Source organism: Xiphias gladius, chromosome 4, assembly GCF_016859285.1.
Source record: "Xiphias gladius isolate SHS-SW01 ecotype Sanya breed wild chromosome 4, ASM1685928v1, whole genome shotgun sequence".
In the NCBI taxonomy this organism is placed as follows: domain Eukaryota; kingdom Metazoa; phylum Chordata; class Actinopteri; order Istiophoriformes; family Xiphiidae; genus Xiphias; species Xiphias gladius.
In genome coordinates, this window is record NC_053403.1 from 21567523 (window position 1) to 21593949 (window position 26427).

At 37.5% G+C, this 26427-nt stretch overlaps 1 pseudogene; it reads left to right on the plus strand.

Annotated features, from left to right (window-relative positions):
• LOC120789363 overlaps positions 1-7520 on the plus strand; it is a 71321-nt pseudogene extending 63801 nt beyond the window's left edge.
• The last annotated feature ends 18907 nt before the right edge of the window (positions 7521-26427 follow it).

Sequence of the window (26427 nt, forward strand, 5' to 3'; positions counted from 1 at the left end):
ACCTGCAGTATAAAGACCCCGGTTCCAGACTCCAATTTTCACCAGATCGTTCAGTTTGCCAATGTGGTACTAACGCTTTGGCCAAGCTCTAGTCTCTAGTCAAATTATTTCCTTGTATTTGCCTTGACCTCTGCCTACCGCCATGTCTCTGTGCCACAGGTCCAAGATCCTCTGCCATGTAAGATTGCCTGCCTTGTCCAGCTTCTAGTCTATGTGCTTGTTCAGCTAAACCCCAGAAATCCCTTCCTGTCCTGCTCCACCAGCAGCCCTGGCTCAGTTACCTGAAATCCCTCAATCTTCAGTTCACAATAAACCTGTTTTTGAATCTACAAACATCTCTTTTCCGATTTCTGCTTTTGAGTCCAAACTGAGTCTCAAAACACAGAGATGCAAACAATCCCCCACTGGATGCAGAAAGCTTATACACTTGCATTCTTATGAAATAGCTTTAACCTCAATCTCCAAATATCTCTCTCAAGGAAAACCCAGAGCCCACCCCCAATGAAATGTTACTTGAAATGCTTAACCTGATTTTAACAAAAAAGTTATTTCAGATTCAAGGGCCGCTACTTCCTACAGATAGGGGGACTGCTATGGGCACAGTTACTGCTCCAGCATATGCATCCCTGGTGGTGACACACTGGGAGGAAGAGGAAATATAATACACATACACGAATCCATTCAGAACAAAGATAAAACTTTAGATGTTGATATTTGGAATGGCACAAGAAGAAATCAAAATGTTTTGGACGTGATTTCAAGTAGCTCTTTTCTAAAATTCACAATGGAATATAACCTCAACACTATTAAACACCAGGATGGAAGCATTCATACTTTGATTTACAGGACGCCCATGGACCGCAGTACCCTCCTCCACTATAACAGCAATCACCCAAGCCATTTGAAACAAAACATACCTAATGGACAGGTCTTACAGCTAAGGAGAAATTGCTCAGAACTGGTTGAATCCAAATGCAAAGGATGGGATGAAATAAAGATTCTATGAAAGAAATTACCATCCATTCATATTAGACAAAGCCCATGACCATGTTTTAATATCCTCCAGATCTGAGTTGCTTAGCCTTAGCCTACAGCCATATCTGAAAAAACAGAAAGAATAATCTTCACAAGTGAATTCAATCACTGTCATCAGAAACTTCGAGACATAATCAACAGACACTGGCACATCCTAAGTGCAGAACCATCACTACCTGAGATCACTAAAAGACCCCGCCCCCCCCAAGCTCTGTACAATAACTGCCCAGTACTAGCCAGTCTGAGACTAACTGGTGAACATAGTGGAAAATTAATGTGAAATATACTAGAATTACATTAAAAATTCCAACGCATAGAAGTTTAAGACGTGACTAGTATCCCACTCAAAGCACAACATGTTATGTAAATACTGAGAATTACTTGGTAACTCACCATTATGGATAGTTAATTGCTGATAGGTGCCAGGCAACAGATCTACAAAATGGCAATTCAACACAAGTTGTGAATCAAACAATACTAGAAATTGTACACACATATGTCTATCTATCTAAAAGCATGATTTACTACTATAAATATTTTTAAATGTGATATACCATTACTAGTATGTTGTGAGGGCCTTAGACAGTTTTGGTGGATCGCAAAGGACCTTGATGTTACAAGTGAAGTGCATACACATTTTAATTAGATAACATGTCTTGTTTCTCACATATGAGGTCAAGTACCTCTTCACAAGGACATACAGCGAAACACCCATAGGTTCACTTACTGTTATTACTTGGGTCAGAAGACTGCAATTCATCTAGATAGCAGCCATCCAATGAGTCCACAAGGAATATCAGCAAGTATAAGAATTGAAGATACTGCAAACAGTGTGCAAACTGCATTCAAGTTAATAACTGTATTGTAAACAGTCAATGCTTTCCAGTCACGTGTGGCATTTTTAAGGAGAAATTATTTTGTAATACCTGCCCGAATCCTTTTATTTAACATTATGTTTATTTCTTGTTTAAAAGTTAAGTTTCATATACTGCACTCGCCAGCAAGTGGCAGAGTAAGCTGTTTGTGGTACATTACTGCAGGCTATATAGAAGAAGACAAGTGTCTGAGTGCTGACGAGTGTGTGCCTGGTGCTGCTATACTGATTAGTTTGCAAGTTTTATTGAGTCTTGCCCATGAAGTAATAAAAATGAACGTTCTTCTACACCACTAATGTTGTCCCCATCTGAATGGTGTAATACATGCAATTAATTTGTAAATGTGGAGTTTATTAACATTAATACCAATACCTTCAATGCTGTGGGGACCACACAGCAAGGGTCTGGCTTCGTTTCACACATTTAATTTTTGGCTACACCTGTAAAACTGCACCCATGTGTCGAGATTATAAAATATAAAACTTAAAATGCTCAGTTTTTGTTGACACAATGTCAGACAGGTTTAGATAAAGTTGACTAATTTTGAAAATGTCAGTAATTGTACAGGATTGCATTATATTTTATAGGTGTGCCTATTAAACTGTTTAAATTGTATAAAAGAAATGTATTACAATGCAATTGTGTGAATATGTACCTATGAAACCCACATCAAGCGGTCAGGCAAGCCTTTTATATCTTTTATTACCACTTGATGGTTCATCAGAGTCTGACTGCAAAAATAGGAGATTTGGCCTAAAGAATAAAATAAACAGAAAATGTTATTTCAGACAAAGTCAGTCTACATTAAACCAAATAAAAAGTTTTCAGTTTACCCTGATCTTCTTTTCAACTGTAGTTCTCCTTCATCCTCAGATTCTATCCTAGAGGTTGCACACATTGTTGAGTTGTACTTGCTTTCTTGTCGTTTAGCTTCTTCAAAGCTGTCTGGAAAAGACTAGAGCGAAAATTAACCAATTACTAAATATAACAGAACAGGTATAGTGTTGAGGAATTTGTTTGTAAAACTTTTAAAGTTACCATGAGATAGTTACCAAGTGGCCATGAGACTCATCAATTGTCAATTGTCCAATTACTTTTATGTATAAAAATGGCTGTAATTTGTAAACGGTTCATGCAATATTTTTGTTAAACCCCTTGAATTAAAGCTGAAAATCTAACTTCAATCATTTGTTTGAAATCCATTGAGGTGGTATACAAAGGCAAAATTATGAAAATGTGTCACTGTCCAAATACTTATGAATCTAACCGTATATATACATTGTTAATAAACTTTAGTATGGTCAAATGTTAAATCATAATCTTTTATTATTATGTTTAATAAGTATTTCCTTAAGTCTGTGTTTTTTTTGTTTGTTTGGCCGCTTTTATTGTGAGGGTTGGGTTTTTATTTTCAAGAATAATTACGGTAGCGAGGAAAAAGAACTAGTTGTGTAAAAAAAAGAATGTCAAGATGTTCTAGTTTAGGTTAATTTTTATATTTTGTGTTTGTTCAGCACTAGGCTGATGGATGCACATGGTTGATGTGGGTTATATTTTATGTTTTTTATGACATTGCAATGATGTTTCTATAGTTTTTCAGAGATATAAATTAGGAAGTGTAAACAAGATAAATTGCTATTTTTATCCTGGTACACAGGCTATATTTTTTGTTTTACATTAATGGTAGTGACATAAAAGGTGGTCATTTAAATATCTCATTTTGGTCAAATAAGATTATTTTAAGCGCAATATCAGAGATCATCATCAAGTTAAAAGGAGTTTAAAAAAGGGTTTATAGTTTATAAATAGTGATGAATTTGCTGGAGCCAATAAGAGATATAAGAGAATGGTAATGTTTTTATTTTTTGTTTTTTTCTTTCTGTTAACCCCTATGGTATGTTCACTGTGTATTAAGGGAGCTACAGTACTGGGAATATTTCAAAAATTAAAAGGCCATGAACCATCACTTTAAGAACAAGACCCTTATATGTACAGTATATATACACAGGGGGGTCCAAAAGTACACTGAAACTGAATGGGAAAGTGGTCTAAATGTTTCTTGAGCAGCTGTGTGTAGTTTCAGTTTAAGTCCTTGCAAAAAAAAGTTCTCACGTGGGTTGAGACTTGCCATTTAGATTTAGGTGGAGTTTTCTGTCAATATGAGGAGTGAAAAGGTGAGCATGCAAGTGAAGAAGATAATATTTGATAGTGATAATAGGTCATAAACCCGAGTCACCACCTATTCTGTTAAACGTGGTGGTGGTTTGGTTATGGATTGGGTGTGTATGGCTGCCGGAACTGCTACACTGGCATTTATTTCACTACTGACGGAAACAGCAGGATGAATACAGAGGTATACAGGGACATTTTGTGTGCTCAGATTCAGTCAAATGCATCAAAACTCATACAACATTTCATCATTCAGCACGACAACGATCCTAAACATACTGCCAAAGAAACCAAAGAGCTTTTCAGGGTGAAGACGTGGAATATCCTTGACTGGCTGAGTCAATCACCTGATCTCAGTCCAGCTGAGCAGTATTCCACTTGGTGAAGACTAGACTAAAGGCAGAGAGACTCCACAACAAGCAAGAGCTGGAGGTGGCAATAAAGGCCTGGGACAGCATCACCAGGGAAGATACAAAGTGTTTGCTGGTGTCTGTGGGTCAAGGACTTCAGGCAGTCATTGACTGCAAAGGATTTTCCACAAATATTAAATATGATGAGTTTGTTTGAAATGGTCAGTATTGTGCTGTGTGTCTTTATTTGTGTTGCCAATGAGAATAAAATTGTTAAACCTAAAAAAGATCCATAACTCATCTTTCTTTTAATTTTTTTATTTTCAAATTACTTGAGTAACCATTTCGATAAGGGTTGTACTGGGAAAGAAATTCTGCCCTGGTGCTCAGCTTGGGTTGGTGAAGTGAGTTTAGTCGAAACACGCCCTCATGTGCACCCTGAATGAAAGTCACACAGAGAGGGCCGGTAAAGAGACGTGTTTCCAATTCCTGTATCTTTTGTTTCAAATAAGTCAAGTCAAGTCAATTTATGTATATATATAGAGCAGGTCTAGACCTGATACTCTTTATTATAATATTTACAGAGACCCAACATTCCCCCATGTGCAAGCACTTGGTGACAATGGCAAGGAAAACCTCCCTTTTAACAGGTAGGAACCTTGAATAGAACTGGGCTCATGGTGGGCAGCCAACTGCCTCAACTGGTTGGGCTGAGAGAGAAAGGAGTGGGAGAGAGGGAGAGAGAAAGACAGAGAGTAGGAGGAAAGAGAACGCAGGTTCCACATAAAGATGTATAACAATAATAAGACTAATAATAACATGAATAATGATAATAATAATGCAAATAATAAAACTAATAATAATAATGATTACTAAATATAAGACAAATAATAATTGTAGCAGTGGGTGTTGAACAGGATCATGGGAGCAGTAGGTGGCCCGCAGTCACAGATCCAGACTCTGCAGCCCCGGAGACATAAATACCTGCAGAAAGCAACAAGAAGAGAAATGAGAGGGACAAAAAAAGCACAAAACTACAGGAGAGAAGAAGTCAAGTTAGCAACAAGCTGATGTGTATGGAAATATGCAGAGATAAATTTAAGTGTTATCATAGAGGCCCTAGATTGGGGGGACTCAGAGGGGGCCTCACAGTCTGAAAAGGGAGATGACACTTTATGAATAAAACCATATGTGGGTGACGTGTCCTAGGAAGACCACAGCCTTATTTAAGAGTCTCTGGTCAAGGCTGAGGGGGAGAGTGGTTCATTGGCTTCATACCCTCTCACAAGCAGATCTGCAGGTGTTTGATTTGACGCTGTACTTCTTTGTTTAAACCCTTATATGCAAACAAAACGGTGTCAGTGGAGTCTCCTTCATCCTCTTCACATCATCATCACCACCTAATAAACTACAAAGCATTAATGAGAAATGACTGGTAGAGATGGAGAGGAATAGGAGGAGAGAGGAACTCCGTGCATCAGGCAGTCTAGGCCTATAGTAGCATAATTAGGGCATGGTCCAAACCCACATATTAAAGCACTGTAGCCAGGCTGACAGGGAGTCATAGCTCTATTGATCCATGTATTCCTATAGCTCTCAGTAGTGACCATTCATTAGCTTGTTTAATGATACAATTCTAACTTTTATAGACAAAATTCACCACCTCCTGCCCTCAACCGGCACCAACCTATCTTCAAACACAGGCACCTTAGAAACAGCTGTGCACTACTTAGACAGTTTCTCTCCCATCAACCTTCACCAACTAACTTCAATAGCACCTCTTTCCTAGATATGACCAATATGTCTTTATTAAAAGGCCATGTACCGCAGTCCTTTAAAACAGCTGTAATTCAATCTCTTCTTAAAAAGCCTACTCTTGATCCATATGTCTTAGCCAACTATAGACCCATATCTAACCATCTCTTTCTCTCTAAGATCCTTGAGAAAGCTTTTTTTACATAATAATAGTTTAGATGCATCATAGCACAGAGACAGCACTGGTGAAAGTTACAAATGACCTTCTTACTGCATCAGACAAAGGACTTGTCTCTGTACTTGTGTTGTTAAACCTTAGTGCTGCATTTGATACCACTGACCATCATATCCTATTACAGAGACTGGAACATTTAATTGGCTTTAAAGGAACCACTCTAAGCTGGTTTAGGTCCTATTCATCAGATCGATTTCAGTTTTTTGCACATTAATGGTAAATCCTCCATATACTCAAAAGTTAGTCACGGAGTTCCACAAGGTTCTGTGCTTGGACGATTTCTATTCATCTTTATACATGGTTCTTTTGGGCAATATTATTAGGAAACACTCCATAAAATTCCATTGCTATGCTGACGATACCCAAATGTATTTGTCAATGAAGCCTGGTGACACCAATCAGTTAGCTAAACTTCAAGCTTGCCTTCAGGACATGAAGACCTGGATGACCAGCAACTTTCTGCTGATATTCTCAGACAAAACTGAAGTTACGCTGCTTAGCCCCCAACACCTGAGAAACACCTTATATAATGATAAAGTTACTCTGGATGGCTATGCTCTGGCCTTTAGCACCACCATTAGGACTCTCTGAGTTCTCTTTAATCAGCATATGTCCTTTAACTCTCACATAAGACAAACTTCAAGGACTGCCTTTTTCCACCTACGTAACATTGCAAAATTCAGGCACATCCTTTCTCAAAAAGATGCAGAAAAACTAGTCCATGCTTTTGTTACCTCTACGCTGGATTATTGTTACTCCTTATTATCAGGCTGTCCCAACAAATCTTTAAATACTTTCCAGCTGATCCAGAATGCTGTAGCACGAGTATTGACGGCCTACAAAGACTACATTAATTGTCAGGCACCATCATATCTGAAAGAGCTAATAGTACCTTCTTACCCCAGTAGAACACTGCACTCCCAAAATGCAGGCGTGCTTGTGGTTCCTAGAGTCTCCAAAAGTACAATAGGAGGTAGAGCGTTCAGTTATCAGACCCCTCTACTGTGGAACCATCTTCCAGTTTTGGTCCGGGAGGCAGACACCCTCTCCACGTGTAAGAGTAGGCTTAAAACCTTCCTTTTTGATAAAGCTTACAGTTAGGGCTGGCTCAGGCTTGTCTTGAACCATCCCCTAGTTATGCTGCTATAGGCCTAAACTGCCGGGTGACTTCCCATGATGCACCAAGTTCCTCTCTCCTCCTCTTCCTATCCATCTGCATGCATTCATAAGGCATCAGTGCTAGTTACTAACTTTCTTCTTCTCTATCCCATAGTTTTGTGCTTTTTTGTCTCTCTCCTCTCTCCTCTTGTTGCTTTCTGCAAGTATTTCTTCCCCTGGTAATAGAGAGTTTGGCTCTGTGACTGCAAACCACCTACTGCCCCCATGATCCTGCTCAACGCTGACTTCTTGAAATATTATGATTAGCATCTATTATTATTAATTATAATCAATTATAATCATATCTATAATTATTGCGGTACATTAGTTTAAGTACTATTATTCACCCTATTATTGTTAAACTGTGTTTAACAAGAAACATCATAGCAAACTCCTGATTGAATTAACAGTTAGCCGGAGGCCGGGTGACATTTTTAGAACTTGAGTTAGTACTGAACTGGATAATGTTACTTCTATGTTAACCAAGTGACAAGCCAATTCATGAAATAATCAAAGTAATGCTATGTGCAACCATTTTTAACATTGATATATATCATTAAAGCCAAATGATTTAGTTAGCTACACTGGCTAGTTAGCCAGTGTAGCTAACTAATGTAAACCCGTATAAGCCTTTATAAATACTTAGCTTAATGTTAGCTGGCACCATGTTAAAGCTTACATTATCTTATCTCCACATAAAATCAGCATGGTTAACATTAGCCACAGCTAAGGGTTGATAAGTTTAAAGAAAAGAAAGGAAGTAAGATAAACGTTATGTTAGCCAACACTAATGCTAACATTGGGCCAAAGACGTGATATGTATGCCCTTTTAAAGTATCTACATTACTTTTTCTTACCCAACATAATTACTCTTAATAAAATTAACACAAAGCTGTGCAGTTATTTTTTTGTTCAGATTTGTATCCACTGTCAATAGCATATGGTGCCCCCCCCCTCATTGTTCACATTTATCATTGCTAATATGGGAAGCTGATCAGGGGGAGGGGGTGTGAGAATGCTCAAAGTTTTTATTCTGATAGCTGTACTCCTAAGATACTACTTCTTTTACCTGCCTGTGAAATTGTGCCACTGAAACACCCAGTTTGGCTTTGTTCAGTGCACACAGTGATGCCTGCATACTCCATCGATGGCATTGTGCTTTGATTGAGCTGTCACCTTGTCATTATTCCTTTTTATGAAACAAGTGGCAATTTAAGTTGCAGGATCACTTATATGAGATTGTCTTGACATGCCATCTATTCCTCTCCTATCTTACTCTCTCCTCTATTTGTTTTATTTTTTATTCTCTGTGTGACTTAATGAGGATCATTTTTACGAGCAAACAAAACAAGCACTTGCTCTTGTGCTGACATTGCTGTTACTTCAGCAGCATCTGTTTGTTTTCTTGGCAGCTTTGGGCTCTCTAAATACATAGTGGAATGTACTGTGAAGGTGCATATGTCTCAGTGTTATTAGATCTGACAGCTCTTAATTTATAGTTGCATGTTGTCGTTTATTTGGTCATTTAATTTTTTGAAAAGTAAGATCAGTATGACGCTCTAATTTTCATATTTGTGATGTCATTACAAAAGTATTTTACAAGCTTTTAAAAAAAATAAAGTTAGTTATACCAGACTACCCCTCCTGGGCCATATTCGAGGTCAGGTTTGAGGTCTCTTCACCACATATTTCTGGGCTGGCCTCTTCTTCTCCTGTCTGTCTTGGCCAGCTTCTGAAGCGTGTTGCCAATCCATCAACACCATCCTCTCGTGATGTCATCCTTGAAGGGAAGCTGGTTGTGCCTCTGCCACAGGTTACTGTTGCTGATTGTGTCACGCCAACAGATCCATAGATTCCTCCTCAAGTAAGTGTTGTCAAACATCTAGATTTTCTCAGTGATTCTCACAGCCGTCCTCCACATCTCCACTCTGTACAGAAGCACTGACATGATGTTGGTGTTGAAAAGCCTGAACTTGTTGTGAAGAGAGAGTTTGCTGGTGTTCATGATTATGCATAGCTGCAAGAATGCTTCTCTTGCTTTCCCGATTCTTAACATTTACACCCATGCAGCCCTGTTTGTTAATGATGTTGCCGAGGTAGATGAAGGCTTCCACCTCTTCCAATGCTTCTCCTTCCATGGTAACCTGATCTGTGTTGGTTATGTTGTTGTGGATGTTGAGATGCTGAGACCAACTTGTTGGTTTTCTCCTGCATCCATCGCTAATTGTAGTTCAGCAGTGCCAGAGCTGCATCCTCATACGATTTCTTGATGATAGTGACAAGCATGATTGGCTCCATAGTGTCAAAGCAGTTTCCATAGGGTGTCACTGTCCACGCTGTTGAATGCCTTCTGGTAGTCGGTGAAATTTACATACAATGGATAGTTCCACTCCAGCGTTTGCGCAGTGTTGCTATCTGGTCTGTACATGATCTTTCTTTCTGGAAACCTACTTGCTGCTCCCAGAGCTGAAAGTCAAATTCAGACTTAATCCTTAATCTTGTTAATAATGATCTTGTTGAAAACCTTGCCTAGAACTGTTTAGACGTGATCCCACCGTAGTGTGCACTGTTACTGAGGTCTCTGTTCATTGGAGTCTTGATGAGATATCCCTCCTTCCAGTCTGAAAGCACTTGTTCCTCTTCCCAGATCTTTGCGGTCTCTATATCTGCCTTGAATGCTTCTGCAGGTATGTTGTTCAGTCCTGCTGCCTTGGCATTTCTGAGTTGTGTCATGGCCTTCCCAATCTCATTTTTGGATGGTTTGTCACAATCTATGAGTAAGTCAGCTGGTTTGACGTGGGTGGATTGGATAGTGCTGGTGGTACTATATGATCTTAGATTGAGGAGCTCGAACTACTGTGGATCTTTAACAAATATTTGATTTTGTGTATTGAGCTAAGGAACTAAGATTAAGATTTTGTCTGGACACATGGAACAAAATGACACAATTTACTATGCAACAAACCATATAATATATATAATATAATATAGTAACATAATATGTTAATTTTTTATATATATGCAATGAAGATTAGCACTTTCCCATAAATAAGTTTCAAGGACTCCTAACAAGTCCCCAGCCCCAGTGCCCTAATCTCCATCCAGTGATCTGAATGAACTCCCTGTTACTGTTGAGATTATTTGTGCTTGGCATCTTGCATTTGGTCTCCTCTGTTTCATCTGTCCGGCAAAATCCCATGCATTCCCCTGATCATTCACCTGATCCTCCTGCTTCTTCCATGCCTTAATCTTTCTATTTATTTATTTATAACTTCTTTATGTACTTATATATGCAAAGACAGTTTCAGACTCCGCAGTTTTCTCTGGACCCCTGCCTAATCCGACCAGCGATGACATGTATAGCCGCATGTCATCATTCAACCGCTGGCTGTCGAGGTGGTGCCAGGAAACGATGTGGGCTTTGTAGATAATTCTCACCTTGTCAGACCAAGACTGCATACATCCCATGTTGGATGGAGCAGCTCTCATATCTAGATATCTCACTGAGTTTATTAGTACACCAAAACCATGACAACCCGAGTTGAGACCAGGAGCCAGAGTTGCAGTCTTATGCCTAGATTTTATGCCTACTAAAGTCTCTCCACATTGAAGAGTAGGCTTAAAACCTTCCTTTTTGATAAAGCTTATAGTTAGGGCTGGCTCAGGCTTGTCTTGAAGCATCCCCTAGTCATGCTCTATAGGCCTAGACTTCTGGCGGACTTCCCATGCAACTCTGTCCTCTCTCCTCGTCTCCCTCCCCATCCATACACATTCATATCCTATCAGTGCTCGTTTTTAACTTGGCTTTTTCTCTGTCCTGTAGTTTTGTGCTTTCTCATTTCTCTCCTCTCTCCCCCTGTAACTTTCTGCAGGTATTTCTGCCCCTGGAGCTGCAGAGTCTGTACCTGCAAGCAACCTACTGCCCCCATGATCGTGCTTAACACGCACTGCTTCAGTTATAATGATTATCATTACTATTATTATATTAAGTTTTATTAGTGTAATTATTCTATATAATTCTTTTTATCATTATTATATTTAGTCTCATTATTATTAATAGTAGTCTTATTATTAGCTCTATTATTATATTAAATATTAGTTTTATCATTAGTCTGATTATCATTATACATCTTTATGTGCAACCTGTATTGGTCTACGTTCTCCTTCCTATATTATGTAGTTATTTATTTATTATTTATTTAGTCTGAAAAAATAACTAGCAAATTTCATGATTCTGCATGTTTCATGTTAATCGGACTGACTTATGAGCTTCAGTGGGGCATGGCAAACTCAATGCCCTAGTTTTGTATTCATCAGACTGACTGAATACTGGACTTAAACCTAAGATGATTTTGAAAAAGTAGGTTTCGCATATTTATAAATTTCTGTAAAAGCACCCCCCTAGTGGGTAAAGATAAAACATTATCAAGTTTTTCCTTTATAACTTTTGCATTTTTAAGGAGTATCAAAATTCTTTTAATAACTTGTGATCATGAGAGTACATAGATGATAGGTACAAAGTATCATGCAGATCGCACTTACAGTCTAAGAGGAGTTTGGAAAAATAATTTTAGCATATTTTATGATTTTGTAACAAAAGCACCACATAGTGGCCGATTGGCACTCAATATTGCATAGAGCCTCAGTGGGGTACTGCACCATGTTATGTGTGCAAGATAAGCAACACTTCCTGTTCTGACTGGAACCTATAGGAAGTTGTTCCTTTATAGCTAGCTAGGAGGAAATGGGCGTGGCCTATATAACGACAGTCACCTAAATTGAGGGAACAAATGTATGTAAGGTCTTTAAAAGTGCAACGTACAAGTTACTGGCAAGGGAGTTACTGGCAAAAATATCCACCTATCCGTGTCATTTTTGGTGTCTGACTTGTGTGCACCATTCTATACTTCTGCTGATAATTTCACTCATATAACTGTTACAGAAAATGCTACAGTACCCCTCTTACCAATGGAATGATGAAAAAAAAATCTTGTTTGCAGCCACTGAAGCTGGCAGCTACACAAGCTTGCAGATGCTGCACCATGTTTTATTTTATTATAAACATAATAATAATAATGTCCATTTCTTTTACCTTTTTTTTTTTCTTTTATGCCTCATGGTTGCTGAGATATTAGTCAGAACATTTAGTGAAATTTCTTAGCTCATTTCTCACCACATGGTGGTCTTATCGCTATACAATTTGCGAGTATCTGAAAGACTCAAGTATGGGAATGCTTTTCACCAAGTTTCAGTCTTGTACCCTTTAGTATTTTGAGATATTCATCATGTTTCATTGTGTTAATCTCATTCCCAATGAAAAAAATTCAAAAGAAAATATTTTTAAAAAATCATATAAAATCAACCATTAAAGATATCCTCACCAAAAGTCATAGCAGCTATCTCTTAAACATGCTTAACGTTTTAGCTTTGGAACCATGTTTCTAGCTGCAAGCGAATAGGACTAGTAGGATGCCAAAAAACACAAGGAAGAAGGATAAAAGATTTGGATCACATTAGTGTGATTCCTGTCAGCAATCACACAATTACATTAAGTAATAGGACACCCCAGGGCACCACCCTTAATAAGAGAAAGGATCGCCAATTTACTGATTCAGTTTCATAAAGTATATTATCAATTTGAAACTCTAATTAATAATTAACTTAATACCTTTAACCAAAATTACCATATCAATATCTAGTAAAGGTTGAAAGATTTGAAATTCTATATAGTAGAGGTTGGCGTCATTCACTATTGTGTACCATTAAATAGACCAGCAGGTATATTCAAGCATTTATTTAACATATAATAAAAGTGAAAACACACAATATGTAATCTAACTAATGGTACTATATACAGGTGTGGTGAAAACAGAAAAACAGCAGCTGGGACTGCATGGTGTATGTGAAAGGAAGAAAGAAGAAAACTACAAACAGACAGCGGACTTAAAGTCGCAGCTGTTGAGGAAAAGGTTAAGTGCAGCAGTCTGCTCTGAGCAGGCCAAACAGAAGTCAGAGAGCTGCAGCTCATGCTGCAGAAAAGAGAGGGGGAGCCAAGCAGTTGTTGTAGCCCCCACGCAGCAGCAGTGAAGAGAAGAGAGTTAGACAAAAGGAGCACTCTGGTCTTGTTGACCTGGTGATGTCATGGATCATAGGCCACACAGTGACCAATGGTATTTGTTTGTTGGGTCCGTGGGCAAAGTTCAGGTGTAAGTGTGAGACCTGACGAATTCTGGGAAGTTGAGTTCAGCTTAAATCACACAATGAATAAATTCATTTGTGGATTCCTAGGAGGCCCTACTCTCTTTCTGTTTATTTTCTCAGCTTTAATAAAGCTTCTCCAAAACCACATAAGATATTATACAACTGATTTGACAGCTAATACTCTTGTCAGTACATTAACTAATATTGAGTTTGATGTGTAAATCCCTATCCTACTGCCAAACATAATTTCAGTCACTCTTTTAGCCATGCTAAAACCAAATGAAACCAAATACCTGCAAAACTTATGACATTCCTATCATCCTCAACTATACAATGTGTTTGGTCCGCAATAGCAGTAGCATGCTAACACACTAAACTAAAGCAGTGAATATGGTAAACATTATATCTGCTAAACATCAGTTGTTGGTGTTAACATGTAGCACAAAGCCTCACAGAGCTATTTAGTGCTCACTGCCAGTTTTTAAAATGAATTATTTGCAAAATATCCTCACATGACAGCTATGGCATGTATAAGGTATACTTACAGTTGTAATAGTGAGTATTTTTATAAATCAACAGATCAGATAACTACTGAAATGCTAGAGCAGGTCTACACCATACTCTTCATAGTTCTATTTACAGAAACCCAACATTCCCACATGAGCAAGCACTTGGCGACAGTGGCAAAGAAAAACTCCCTTTTAACAGGTAGAGACCTTGAACAGATATTGTCTCATTAATACTAATCTCATTAGTATTTTTTTAGTGAAAGAGAACACTGCTGGTGTAGTTCCACTTCCACAAAACAGAGCTCTTACCCGAGGCTTTGTTTACTGTTTACTGATGCTTGATGGAAACTTGATAGATTTTTTTTCTAAATCTTTCTTCAACACTTTTTTTTTTTTTTTAACCAGAGTATTTGGGCTCATTGCTCATTACACACAGTGTTACTATACTGTAAGAGAATGGAGAGGACATTAGAGGGATGAGATTTGCTGAATGTGAGTTTGTGTTTTTGTGTGTCTTGTGCATATTTGTTTGCATGCTCTCACTAGTCCATTAGACCAGTGGTCCAGTTTTCAGGCAGACTGCCCTGTAACTGGAGGGTTGAAGGTTTGATTCTGTCAGCTGCCTACATGTCCCTGAACAGAAATTCTTAAGTGTTTCTCTGCATATGAGTGTCATCCAAATGCCCTTAATGTAAATGCAAATATGCTCCTGTGCATCAGGCCAAGAAAGTTGCAGATGTCTGTTGTTCCTGGGTTTCATTTTTATTATGTTCAATTACTTTATTGGAGTATAACAGGCGTTCATAATAAATGCTGAGGTTTTAGCACTGCAGCTCTACCAGTGACTCGGCAATGGAATCCAATCCATAGACCTCATGTTTGATCCACCTGCTATATGGCTGACTTTCAGATGAGGCCTGACAACTGTGATTCATAAATGCAACCACTCTGGTGTAAGACCAATGTAGAGTTGTCCTGAAAAGGGCAACTAGAGAGTACATTTGCAATATGAGTTGACACTCCTATACATGCTAAAAGGTCTGGTTTTAGATCATATTGAAAAAAGGGGGGGGGGGGGCTTTGGCTTTGTTACTGACTGCACAATACATCTGGATGAAGACTTTTCCTTTGCTTTCAAGTTAAATTGTTTGATTGCACATATCTGATAAAGTTTAAATGAGTTTTAATGAAGACATAATCTTTTTTCATGTACTGAAAGTATAGTTAACACTCATGCTTAATAGGACGGGGATATAGAGATGATATACTGTAAATAGTTAGTTCAATACAAAATTTCACATGACATGAAAATTATAGAAATAAAGCTCCTATTACCCAATCATAAAGGAGGTGGTCCTTAAAATTCTACCCATGGACTAAACATTTACAGAAGAGTTGGCTGGGTTAGTTAAACACACCACATGCTATCGCCATAGAATCAAAAGTTGTATAGACATGGGCATTCATTTAGAAGTGTTGAAAAAAAAAAAAAAAAAAAAAAAACTCAACTCAACAACCACAACAACTTTAAATATCAAAAATTGTTTTGCATAACAAAGCAAAGAAAAAAATATTTTTCATCATTATTATTATATCAGGATAAACCCCCTGAGATTAATCATCTTGTTTTCAAACACAACAAACAAACACTCACAATAAAAAATAACTCAAACCAATACATAACACAAGAAACAAACACATAAAATAGACAACAATGTTAAATTAAATACATAAATATATAAAATAATCTACCTACAACAAAGACAGAAGAGTTACAACCTGAGCATAGACAAGAAAATGCACAAACTACTGTATATAGTAATAGTCAGTAACGGCATTATATAACACATGCAATTTGTATTAAGATACAGACTGGTGTATACAATGCATTTCTTGCACATTAAATTACTTTGGTTATTTGTATGTGGCAAACAAACCTCTGATTCTTGACCACTGATTTAGAACATCCATCAACTGTTGACAATAACAGTCATTGAGGTGTCTACATACTGTGCATGATTTTGACTAGCAACCACCAGCCAGTCAGAAACAAATACTTTACGTGACCATGATATAAATACAATAGGTAACAATGTGTATACATGTTATCACTACCTTGACAAAACTTAATAGTTCCTTGTTAACCAACTCAACATATCCCTGCAGATAGTGTTGAGTGCAAGGAACCAAGAAGGGTTAAGCACCACTATTGGTGAAGAGTTATGCAAGTAAACAGTTTTCTTTGCAGATATGCTGTGACCACCATGGCCAAGTCAGCTTTGCAAATGTACATGCCTATTAAAGTTTTAGGTCCATACAATTGTTTGGCCCTAACTAGTAGTAAATTCTATAATGGCCTATTTTAGGTGCTTAAGAAAAGCTCTCCACACGACTTGCACAAAAGTATGAATTTTTTAATATGTACACATACCCTGTTAGCATGCCTTTGAATGTCAATTCAGTTTGATTTGTTTATTTATTTTCTACTCAACAGTAAGAACAGACATGTTAAAAGGGCCATGCCATGGGGCTGAATGACCGCAAGAGGAACAACCTCCACAGAGCCTTGTCTTTAAGATACATCAAGGTTTGTTAAGATTTTGCATTTATCTCATTGAAATGTTGTCATTTTTGGTTGTGATTAACCTAAAGGGTGGCTGTGGCTTAGGAGGTTAAGTGGGTTATCCACTAATCATAGTCACATATGTAGTAAGTACGATGTGTTTGTGTTAAAGATTGAATGAGAGGCAACATATAAAGTGCTACATACAAGTCTATATTGTAATGGAAATTTTTAATACTATTCACATTTTACTATTCACCTTTAATGCCGTAGTTATATGGGATGCACTGATTGCAGACTGTTCCGTTGGAAAGACAAACCAATGACCTTCAGGGATAAAATGAACCAGGTGATGCCAGGCAGATGTCCTTCATCCCTGCAGCTGTCTTATCTATTTGAACAGTTACACAGCAACCCCTCCCTTCTGTACTCACTAAAGGATATAAATACAATACTAAGTTTTGTAGTCTTTGCTCATTTTCATACTTTGCTCATTGCCATACACTGCTCATTGCTGTCTGACCTTTGATCTATGTATGCTTGAGACCATTTGCAGATGCTAAATTAAAATTACAGGATACAGGCAGGATAACTTGTGTGGGAGGACTCCCTGAATACTCAGCACTGAAGGTTGAAGACTGTAAAGATAGAGTCTGAAGACTCTTAAAACCCCAACCTCCCTGTCAAACAAGGGTAGAGAAGTGGGGACCTGAGGCCTGTGGACCAGAGTCATCTCATCGCCGTGATCCAAGAAAGGACCTGGTGGCTATTCAGTTGTCTCGCTGGTAAGGTACTTCATAGAAAACTCAATGTTCATGAACTAAAGGGGAATGCAAAAATATTCTTGGACTGTATTTTGATACTGTGTATGAATGCTGAGTCATTACAGCAGATAGACGCTGATTAATCCTTAACCTTTCTGGGACATATTGTGTATTTCATAACGGGTTAAGAGGGTTTTTCCCAAATTTCTAGACTGTAGCTCTTTGTGAATTGACACAGGAAGTGCTTTGACGAATTCCAGACTCTGTCAAATTCTGTGTTGTCTGGTCCAAGGACACAGAGGAGGTTTACGTCAACGTGTAGCCTAAGCTCCATCTTGCCTTATTAAGGCGTAATGTCAGAACAGAGATAAAGTGATATATGTGGGATGAGCAATTGGGGAGTGAGAACACTGAATTTGACCATAATTGGTAACGAACCAAAGTTAGAGTGGGATATCCTGAATATTAAAGGGTTAATTTTCATAAGCCTATATATTTGGGACAACACCCTGATATTGTGGGAGAATCAGAATTGGAGAATCGGACTCGACTGTACCCTTGCAGGCTTTTTAATTTGACCTCAATGATTCTCTCCCTGCAAACTATGTATACCTGATTTTTATAAATAAAGAAAACTCAAAAGGAGCATCGACATGCTGTGAATTATTCCTCTCCACTCAAGAGGTTCAAGGTCATGATATACGACAGAAAGAATAATACTGGGTACATGAAGTATATTTGAGAATATACTATATTAAAGATTGTCAAGGCTGATCACCGCTAGAGAATAACAGATGTCTAGAGTGTTTTGGAATTTATTTTCACAAAAAAAAGAAATAAGAAAGAGAGTTATATGAGTATACTATCAATTGTGTAAAATCAGTTTAAATAATCTAATATGTTAAAATATAATACATAATCAGATTCACGTAAATTAAAGAGTGTTAATTTACATTTTAAAAAGTTTTAGATGCTGCTAATAAATAAATAAATGAATATTTTTTTTCTTTATATCTGATTGTTTTCTCCAAGTCTAACTCACTCACTCTCTAACGTTTTCCAAATTTAAAAAAAAAAAATCAGTAGAAGTAAGACACACGAAGGTAATCTCTTCCAAATTAATTCACCAAATATATGATTAATAATTATTGTCAACATACATGCGACCAACTGAAATTCTGGGTTGAGGAATGTGGTTTCCCAGCAACAGGCAGCTTCAGCATCAAACAACTCCAACTGTTAAGAGCTAAATTAGAAGAGAAGGAGAAAGAGAGTTAGGAGAAAAATAAAAAAAGCAGGAATAAAAAAGTGTTTCAGGCTGATTGGAAAGCTTATGCATACTGGAAGGAGGAAGTGACCAGTAGGGACAGACTCACTAAGGCAGGGATAGCGCCACTAACAGGTGTCTCTCAGTGTGTTAGCTAGATCTTGATCTGGACTCAGCTTTGCCCGGAAGACGCCAGTGACAGCAGCAGCAGGACCAGCCTCAGAATCAAAATCGGCCCATCCTAGTTCCACCTCCACCTCCTCTACATCATCCACCTCCCTATTAGTATTTGCAGTAAGAGATAGAGTGACTGGGAGCAGTGGGAATCAACACAGGGGACAGACCGAAGAAAGTAACCATTCTCTGGGACGGTTTGGCCCCATGAGCTCCCACCTGCCTTTTAATGTCACCAAGCCACACCAGGCCTGGAACACCTTATGGGGAAGGGAGTTCCTCCTCAACATGCGCAGCCAGTGATGGGACAGTTCATGAAGTAAGGAATATGCTTATGAAGGAAGTGGCATCTCGGGACGATGGCACTCAGCTGATCTACAGACCATGGACATACCAGGCCATCAAAGAGGCTGCCAGCCTTTTGCCTCCAGTCTCCAACAACAGGGGAGAATTTCCCAATCAGCTCTTGACTTTCTGCCAGCAGTTTAGACGCACAACTATTGAACCATAGAGTCAAGCGAGAAATAGAGGACTATCCCAGAGTATGGATAGACTCTATTGGTGTTCCTAGGGGCTTCCCTAATGAATACAAGGCGCAGAATAACCAATTGGCTGGATTTGTTGCATTCTTTTGTCCACATGGTATTGCTGGTGCAAACACAGATTGGATCAATTACATCTATTACAACCAACAGCAATTTGTAAATTATACTAGAGACGCATTCACTGCACTGGAGACAACCTCAGAGATGGCCTGTCAAAATAAGATGGCCCTAGACATGCTCCTTGCAGAAAAAGGTGATTCATGTTGTACTTTTATTCCAGACAGCACAGCCCATGATGGTTCCTTCACAAGGGCTATGACTGTACTGACTGTAGAAACATTGGCTAAACAACTAAAAGAAAATGCTGTCCACGGCCAATTTGCTGATGATTGGCTTTAAAAATTTTTTGGCAGATGGGGAGCTTATCGTGCTAAAATTGGAATTGTCATCCTTATCGTAGTCTTGCTTTTTGCCATTCTAGGTTGTTGTGTATTTCCTATTCTGAGGGGATTGATTTCCCAAATCCGTTCACCAATATGTTAATTTGACAGTAGAACACACAACCGATTTGTTCCCAACATCAGATTGGATTCCACCATTTGATCAACTCAGCGATGATAATGATGACCTTGATGAATATGTGTAAATATTGCTAATGACTGCTGTTGATGATTGCCAGCTTTCCTCATGCATAAGTATTGTTTTACTTATTAATCATCAAAGTGTGTACTTATGAAGCCTTGATGTATTCAAACCTTTAATGGCTTGCTGTAACCCAGAGATCTGTAATCTCGCTAAAACATTTCTTGCATTTTATTAACTGTTCTATCCTTAGATTACTTTTTAAATCGGTGTTAGTTTATGATGTGTTAAATGCTAAACTGACCACAGCACTGAAACAGGTGTGGGCCAGTACTGGTAAGAGTATGGTTGTTTTATAGAATTCATTTTATTATTTAGTGTAGGTGTTTTATATTGTGGACGGACTTGAAATTAGTAAAGTTCTGTGTCTGGAGCTTGTTTTAACAGACCGATTCTACATTACATACAGCAACATCTCAGCACTGTATATCCTCATAATATAATACATAACACCGTTTGTTGTGTATCATATTGAGGCTGGACATTGTAATAAGCTTACAGACCAATTGTAAAATGATTATTGCAGTGAAAAATTTACAGGTGGGGCTGTTGCCTATATATTAAAAGCAAATTTTGATATAAAACAATGAAAATTAAATACAACTGTACTATATATTTAGTTCAGTTGGAAGAGTTTTGTTTACTAAGCATGTCCATGCAGTTTGTGGCAATGACCAGTTTGATTTTTCAACATGATACAAGAATCACTTAGTATGATAACTCATTTTAACACAAGTACAATTTATAATAGACTAATAGTACAAGTCAAAGACAGACCATGCTAGGTGATATTGTTTACTTATGTCTGAACAGTGTAAATCCACAACATCAGGTATACACTATTTCGTTTAGTTTAGACTAGTTTTATGTCAGCGTTTGAAGAGCTAATTAAACCTGGATTTGTTTCAGCACAAGTGACAGTGTAACTACTTATGTATTGTTCTTATACCTATAAATAATAACAGAAACGTGTTTTTTTTCTTGTTTTTTTTTTTTTTTTACATTTCAATAAGAAATCCTGGGGTCATGTCAGGTGATGTACCTGGATTGCAGAGCTCTGTAGAAAGTCTGTTTACCACCATTGGCCGGAAAAACCACTATCTGTATTGGCAGAAAGGTATGTTGAACACAAAATAAAAACATACACAACCTGTATGTTTCATTTGACATGTTCTGAAAAGGTATCAATTTGCATAATAATCTCTTTAGTTTTAGATTATGATAACAAGATACTGATCATTGTTCAGAAGGTTTAGCTAAACAGCTACTTCAAGAGATTGGGAGATACAATGAGTTGCCTGATGCTACCTCTGTAGACCTCTGTAGGATTCAGTTGTGCAGAATCTCTCCAGCAAGTCTGAAGAGAGCATGACATGGCAATGGCAGGAGCAGAGTACAGGCATTTCTCTAATGCATATTAGATTTAACAGCTGTCATTCCTGTCAAATGTATTTAGATGCTACTTTCCAGATTAATAGAGGAAAAGCAGATCCTCTTAAAGGTAATGATGCAGCACTTCCTCAACATCAGGGACTCCTTGGAAAAGGTCCACTCATTGATGAAGAACTAACCAAAACACACATTCAGGAAGTACTTTTAAGTCTGCTCTAATATATGTTTTTATATGTACTGCCTTTATAATGTACAAATTATTTATAGTAGTGATGAAAACAGGAGATTCCCTGATATCTATACCATGTTAAATTCACATAGAATAAATGATGAGAAAGAATATCTCATAAGGCAGCTGTTAAGGCTGACCTTATGAAACTAAAACTGAAGCCTGATAAAGGCAAAGCATTGACAATGGTTTATCAAGAATGCAAGATGATCAGAAAAGACGTGAAAAATAAAAAATAAAATGAAAAGCACCACCAAACAACCAACCCACCTTTATAGATAAGGTACAATGAAATTTTAAATACATTTACATTTACAATTAGGAACAAAAAACAAAATTATACCACATGAAACTTGAAAAATATTGATAATGCCATTTACCAAAATCAATTCTGGGATATGTGGAACGATTTCAACATAAAGCAACCACAAACATTACCCATCCAAAAAGATTACATCTGGAGTGCACATTTTGAAAATCTTTACAAAGACATAATAATATTGATTTCCAGGTTACTTGGGAAGAATTGACCAATTGAACAGATTAAATGTCTCTGGCCAAGGAAAGCCTGAGGTCCAGACAGCATTAAAATGAAATTCTCAAATGCAGCATCCTAAAGATGCAGCTGGCGGTATTGAAGTTGTTCAATATTGTATTACAGTCAGGCTATTTTCCCAACATCTGGTTTAAAGGGTTAATTTTGCCCATTTATAATAGCGAAAAATTAGACCTGAGCAACTACCATGGCAACTTTGTTTGCAGTTGTCTAGGTAATTTATTATGTAGTATTCTAAATAAAAGAAAACTAGATTTCCTTGACAAACATTCCATCTTGAGTAAAAATAGAATTGGCTTCCTCTCACGGCACTGCACCACTGACCATGTTTATACACTTCACCCTTAATTAACAAACATGTACACAAAACAAAAAATGGTAAGATATTTGCATGTTTTTTTGATTTCAAAAAAAGCTTTGGATTCCATTTGGCATGAAGGAATCTATTGCAGACTTCTACAATGAGGTATAGGGGGCAAAATATATGATATGATTAAATCAATGTATTTGGAAAACAGGTTTGCTGTTAAAATTGGAGACAACCTGAATTTTTCACCCAGAGAATGGGTGTTCATTTAAGGTTGCAATTTAAGTCTGCTGTTATTTAATGTATATATAAATGATCTTGCTATTCACTTGGATCAATGTGATGCTTCTGGCCTCTCCCTCCCTGAAATGACCATGTATCTCCAAAGACTACAGCAACAGCTGGACATAGTAGAAAAATACTGTCAGAACTGGGCCCTGGAAGTAAATATGAAGAAAACTACTATCATGATTTTTCAAAAATGCCCCAGATATCAGGAAAACAAATACCACTTCACCATAAATAATCAAATCATTGAGCACAGAATGAGCTGTACCTACCTTGGTATAACCATGGCAGTTAATGCAATAAAAGTAAAAGAAAAAAAAAACTCTACAAGCTCTAAAAGCAATTAAGAAAAAAAAAATTATATTCCAAATTCAATTAGAATCTGGCTTAAAATATTTGATAGCTTTATTCTGCCCAATGCAATATATGGTTGCGAAGTATGGGTTCCACTCAGTCATATAGCTATACCCGCTGGGATGTAGACCCAACAGAATCTGTACATGCAGAATTCTGTAGATTCATTTTACATGTACAACAAAAAACATCAACAAATGTCTGTCAAACATAATTAGCCAGATACCCACAGATAACATTCAAAAGAGAACACATACAGTTTTTAAGCACCTTAAATCCAGCCCCCTAGACACCCTCCATTCCAAAGCCCTCCAAACCCAAGAGCTGAGCCCAGAAAAGAGTCCTCTATGTCAGTTGGTGTGAAGACTAACTGACCCATCTCAAACACACTCTGACCAGTCTCATGACAACACTGCTTTCCAAACACTTATCAGAGGAAACCAAATTATAACACAATGTAAAGAAACCTATCTGAAACACTGGAAAAAAGAAAATAAAAGCCAAAGTAGATTAGAATGTTATCTGTCACCAGACGGAGATTAAGAATTGGCAGAATATCTATTAACTGTCTGAGATAGAAAGCAGAGGCAGATCCTAACCAAGTAGAGGCTCAGTGACCACAAACTGGCACTTGCACAAGGAAGACAAAAAAAATCATGGTAACCGAAAGAAAACGGAAGATGTGGTCATTGTTTGACAGAGGTTAAGACAGAGATGCTCTTCTTCCTAAAATGTAAATCATTCAATGAATTAAGGAACATTTACTTTAACCAATTCAATTCTTTAATTCCAAATTCCAATGAGGTAAATGACAAAATTCAAAATACTCTTAAGTCAAGGAGGGCATATCTTGCTGCCCAATATATCAACCTGAGGGTCAGTGAATGACGTACACACTCACACACGCTTATAATATACCGTAAATATATACACATTTATTGATCTTTGTGTTGTTTTATTGTTTATTTCTTCTGTTATTGTGCACTTGGATAAATTATATTTTAATGCTTTGGCAATGTTGGTTTTTTTTAAATTTCATGCCAATAACGCAACTTTGAATTTGAATTTGATTCCCATGTGTACGACTTGCAACCATTCACATCATTTGACAGTTCAAGTTGGTTATATGATTATAGATTTGCCGGTACTGTTTATTCAAAACACTATATTAAAATTGGGTCTAATCACAATGAATGACAGACTTTGGCTGACATGAGGCATTCTTATTTGCTTCATCTTCTGCATTAAAAGCCAGAGTACATCTGAGCTTTCAGAGGATTATTAAAGCTTTCAAAGCAAAAACAATTGGTATTAATGAGCACGTTTCCCTGTTCTAAAGTTAGAAAAAGCTGCCACCAAGCCTCTATCCCCCTTTCCCCTTATTTGTACTGATGAACCCAGAAAGAATTGGTATCCAGTTATGGAGCTCTCCGCATTTCAACTGAGCTTTGTAGCCTGCTTTAGCTTATGTTAGGGTTTTGCGGGCTATTTACTGTGTGGATGAGTTTCTGTTTCTAGCAGCTGTTATCAGACAAGCTGCGATAAACCCACTACAGCAAACATTTGAGACTACCTGAGTGCCAAATATTGTTTTCAGAAGTTGGTAGAGACTAAAATGGAACTAAAAGTGTGTGAATACCACTCCAAATTATCATGTTGCTTTATAACGGCTGGATGTGGGAATTTGGTAACTGTTTGTTAGCATGTCTCACCATATTAAGCGTCTTAACATAGATATAGCATGTTATTGTTCTGTTTAAATCATTTACAGTGCCTTAAGTGGCCATAAAAGTCAATAATTGCAGGTGTGTCTTAATTGTTTCCCTCATATGTTTAGGTTGTTTGACTGGGTTGTCAGAGGAGGGGTCAAGAGTTCCCATCTGTCTGTTGAAGAGGTGACTTGAAGACCTAAGGCGACAGAAAAACTCTGTATTAATTTGCTACAGTGCCATTCTGCATTCTGAACCAAGTCCTTGGCTGGGGGAAGAGGAAGATAAGGAAACGGAGGAGGAAAGGGACTGGCAGTATGACAGCAACTCTGATACTGAAGAGGAGGACAATGATGATGATGATGCTAGTCCAGCTGTGTAAACATTTTGGGGATATTTTTGCTATCCTCAAAAACTATTAAACAAATGCAGTTTTTGGCGATATTATTAGCCCTGTCTAGGCCTATACAGAGCTTTTAGCTTAGCTAGCTAGGCTACCAATATCTGATTGCAAAGTTCAGCTTGCATCCTTTTCTTCCACATTTTTTCTCTTTTTCTAAAAAAAAGGAACATTGCAAGACATGCAACAAGGAAGGCAATACTTAGTACTGCCTTTTCTTTGTTTTAATTACAGCTGTGGACTCAGTTCTGCAGAATTATGGATCATTATGTATGATCATTACAGTAACATTTTTAAAATAATGTGTTCAGCAGCTAGCTGGAACTGATATAACTGATATGCTATGTATTAGTCTATGCTCACAGCCTGCAAGCAGCATGTAAAATAAGTTAATTGTTTTGTTCACTGATATTTTTTTATAAATATAGTGTCTTTAAGTTTTCCTTGTGTTAAACAATGTAATAAAAGCACCTTCTAGTAGACTGTCACACATTTCATCAAAGAATTAAATTAAGATAAATGTGTATGCCACTATATCTTTCTGACAATTAGTGTTCATAGTTTATAAATAATGTAACCAGTGTTAGTTAAATGATGTGTATGTGTTTTCAGAGTATACATCTCCTTCAAGCCGATCATTGCAAGATCATCACAAACAACAACAGAGGCATTTAAGACATTAGATGCCATGTACAGTGAGTCCAAACCACTAGTTGAATTAACCTCATCATCCCATCTGCTGTTTCATTTATGCTATCACTACCTTAGAATTATGAACTAACAGAGCTGAAACTTTACTTTGTGTTTTTTGTTATGTATATTATTATTTGAACAGTCATAATTACAATCATATGAATCTACTGCTTAACCTATGTCCCTTTGTCAATGTGCCTTTCCTTCCAACAGTGCTGGAATGTAACAAAGCACTTTTACTCAAGAACTGTACTTAT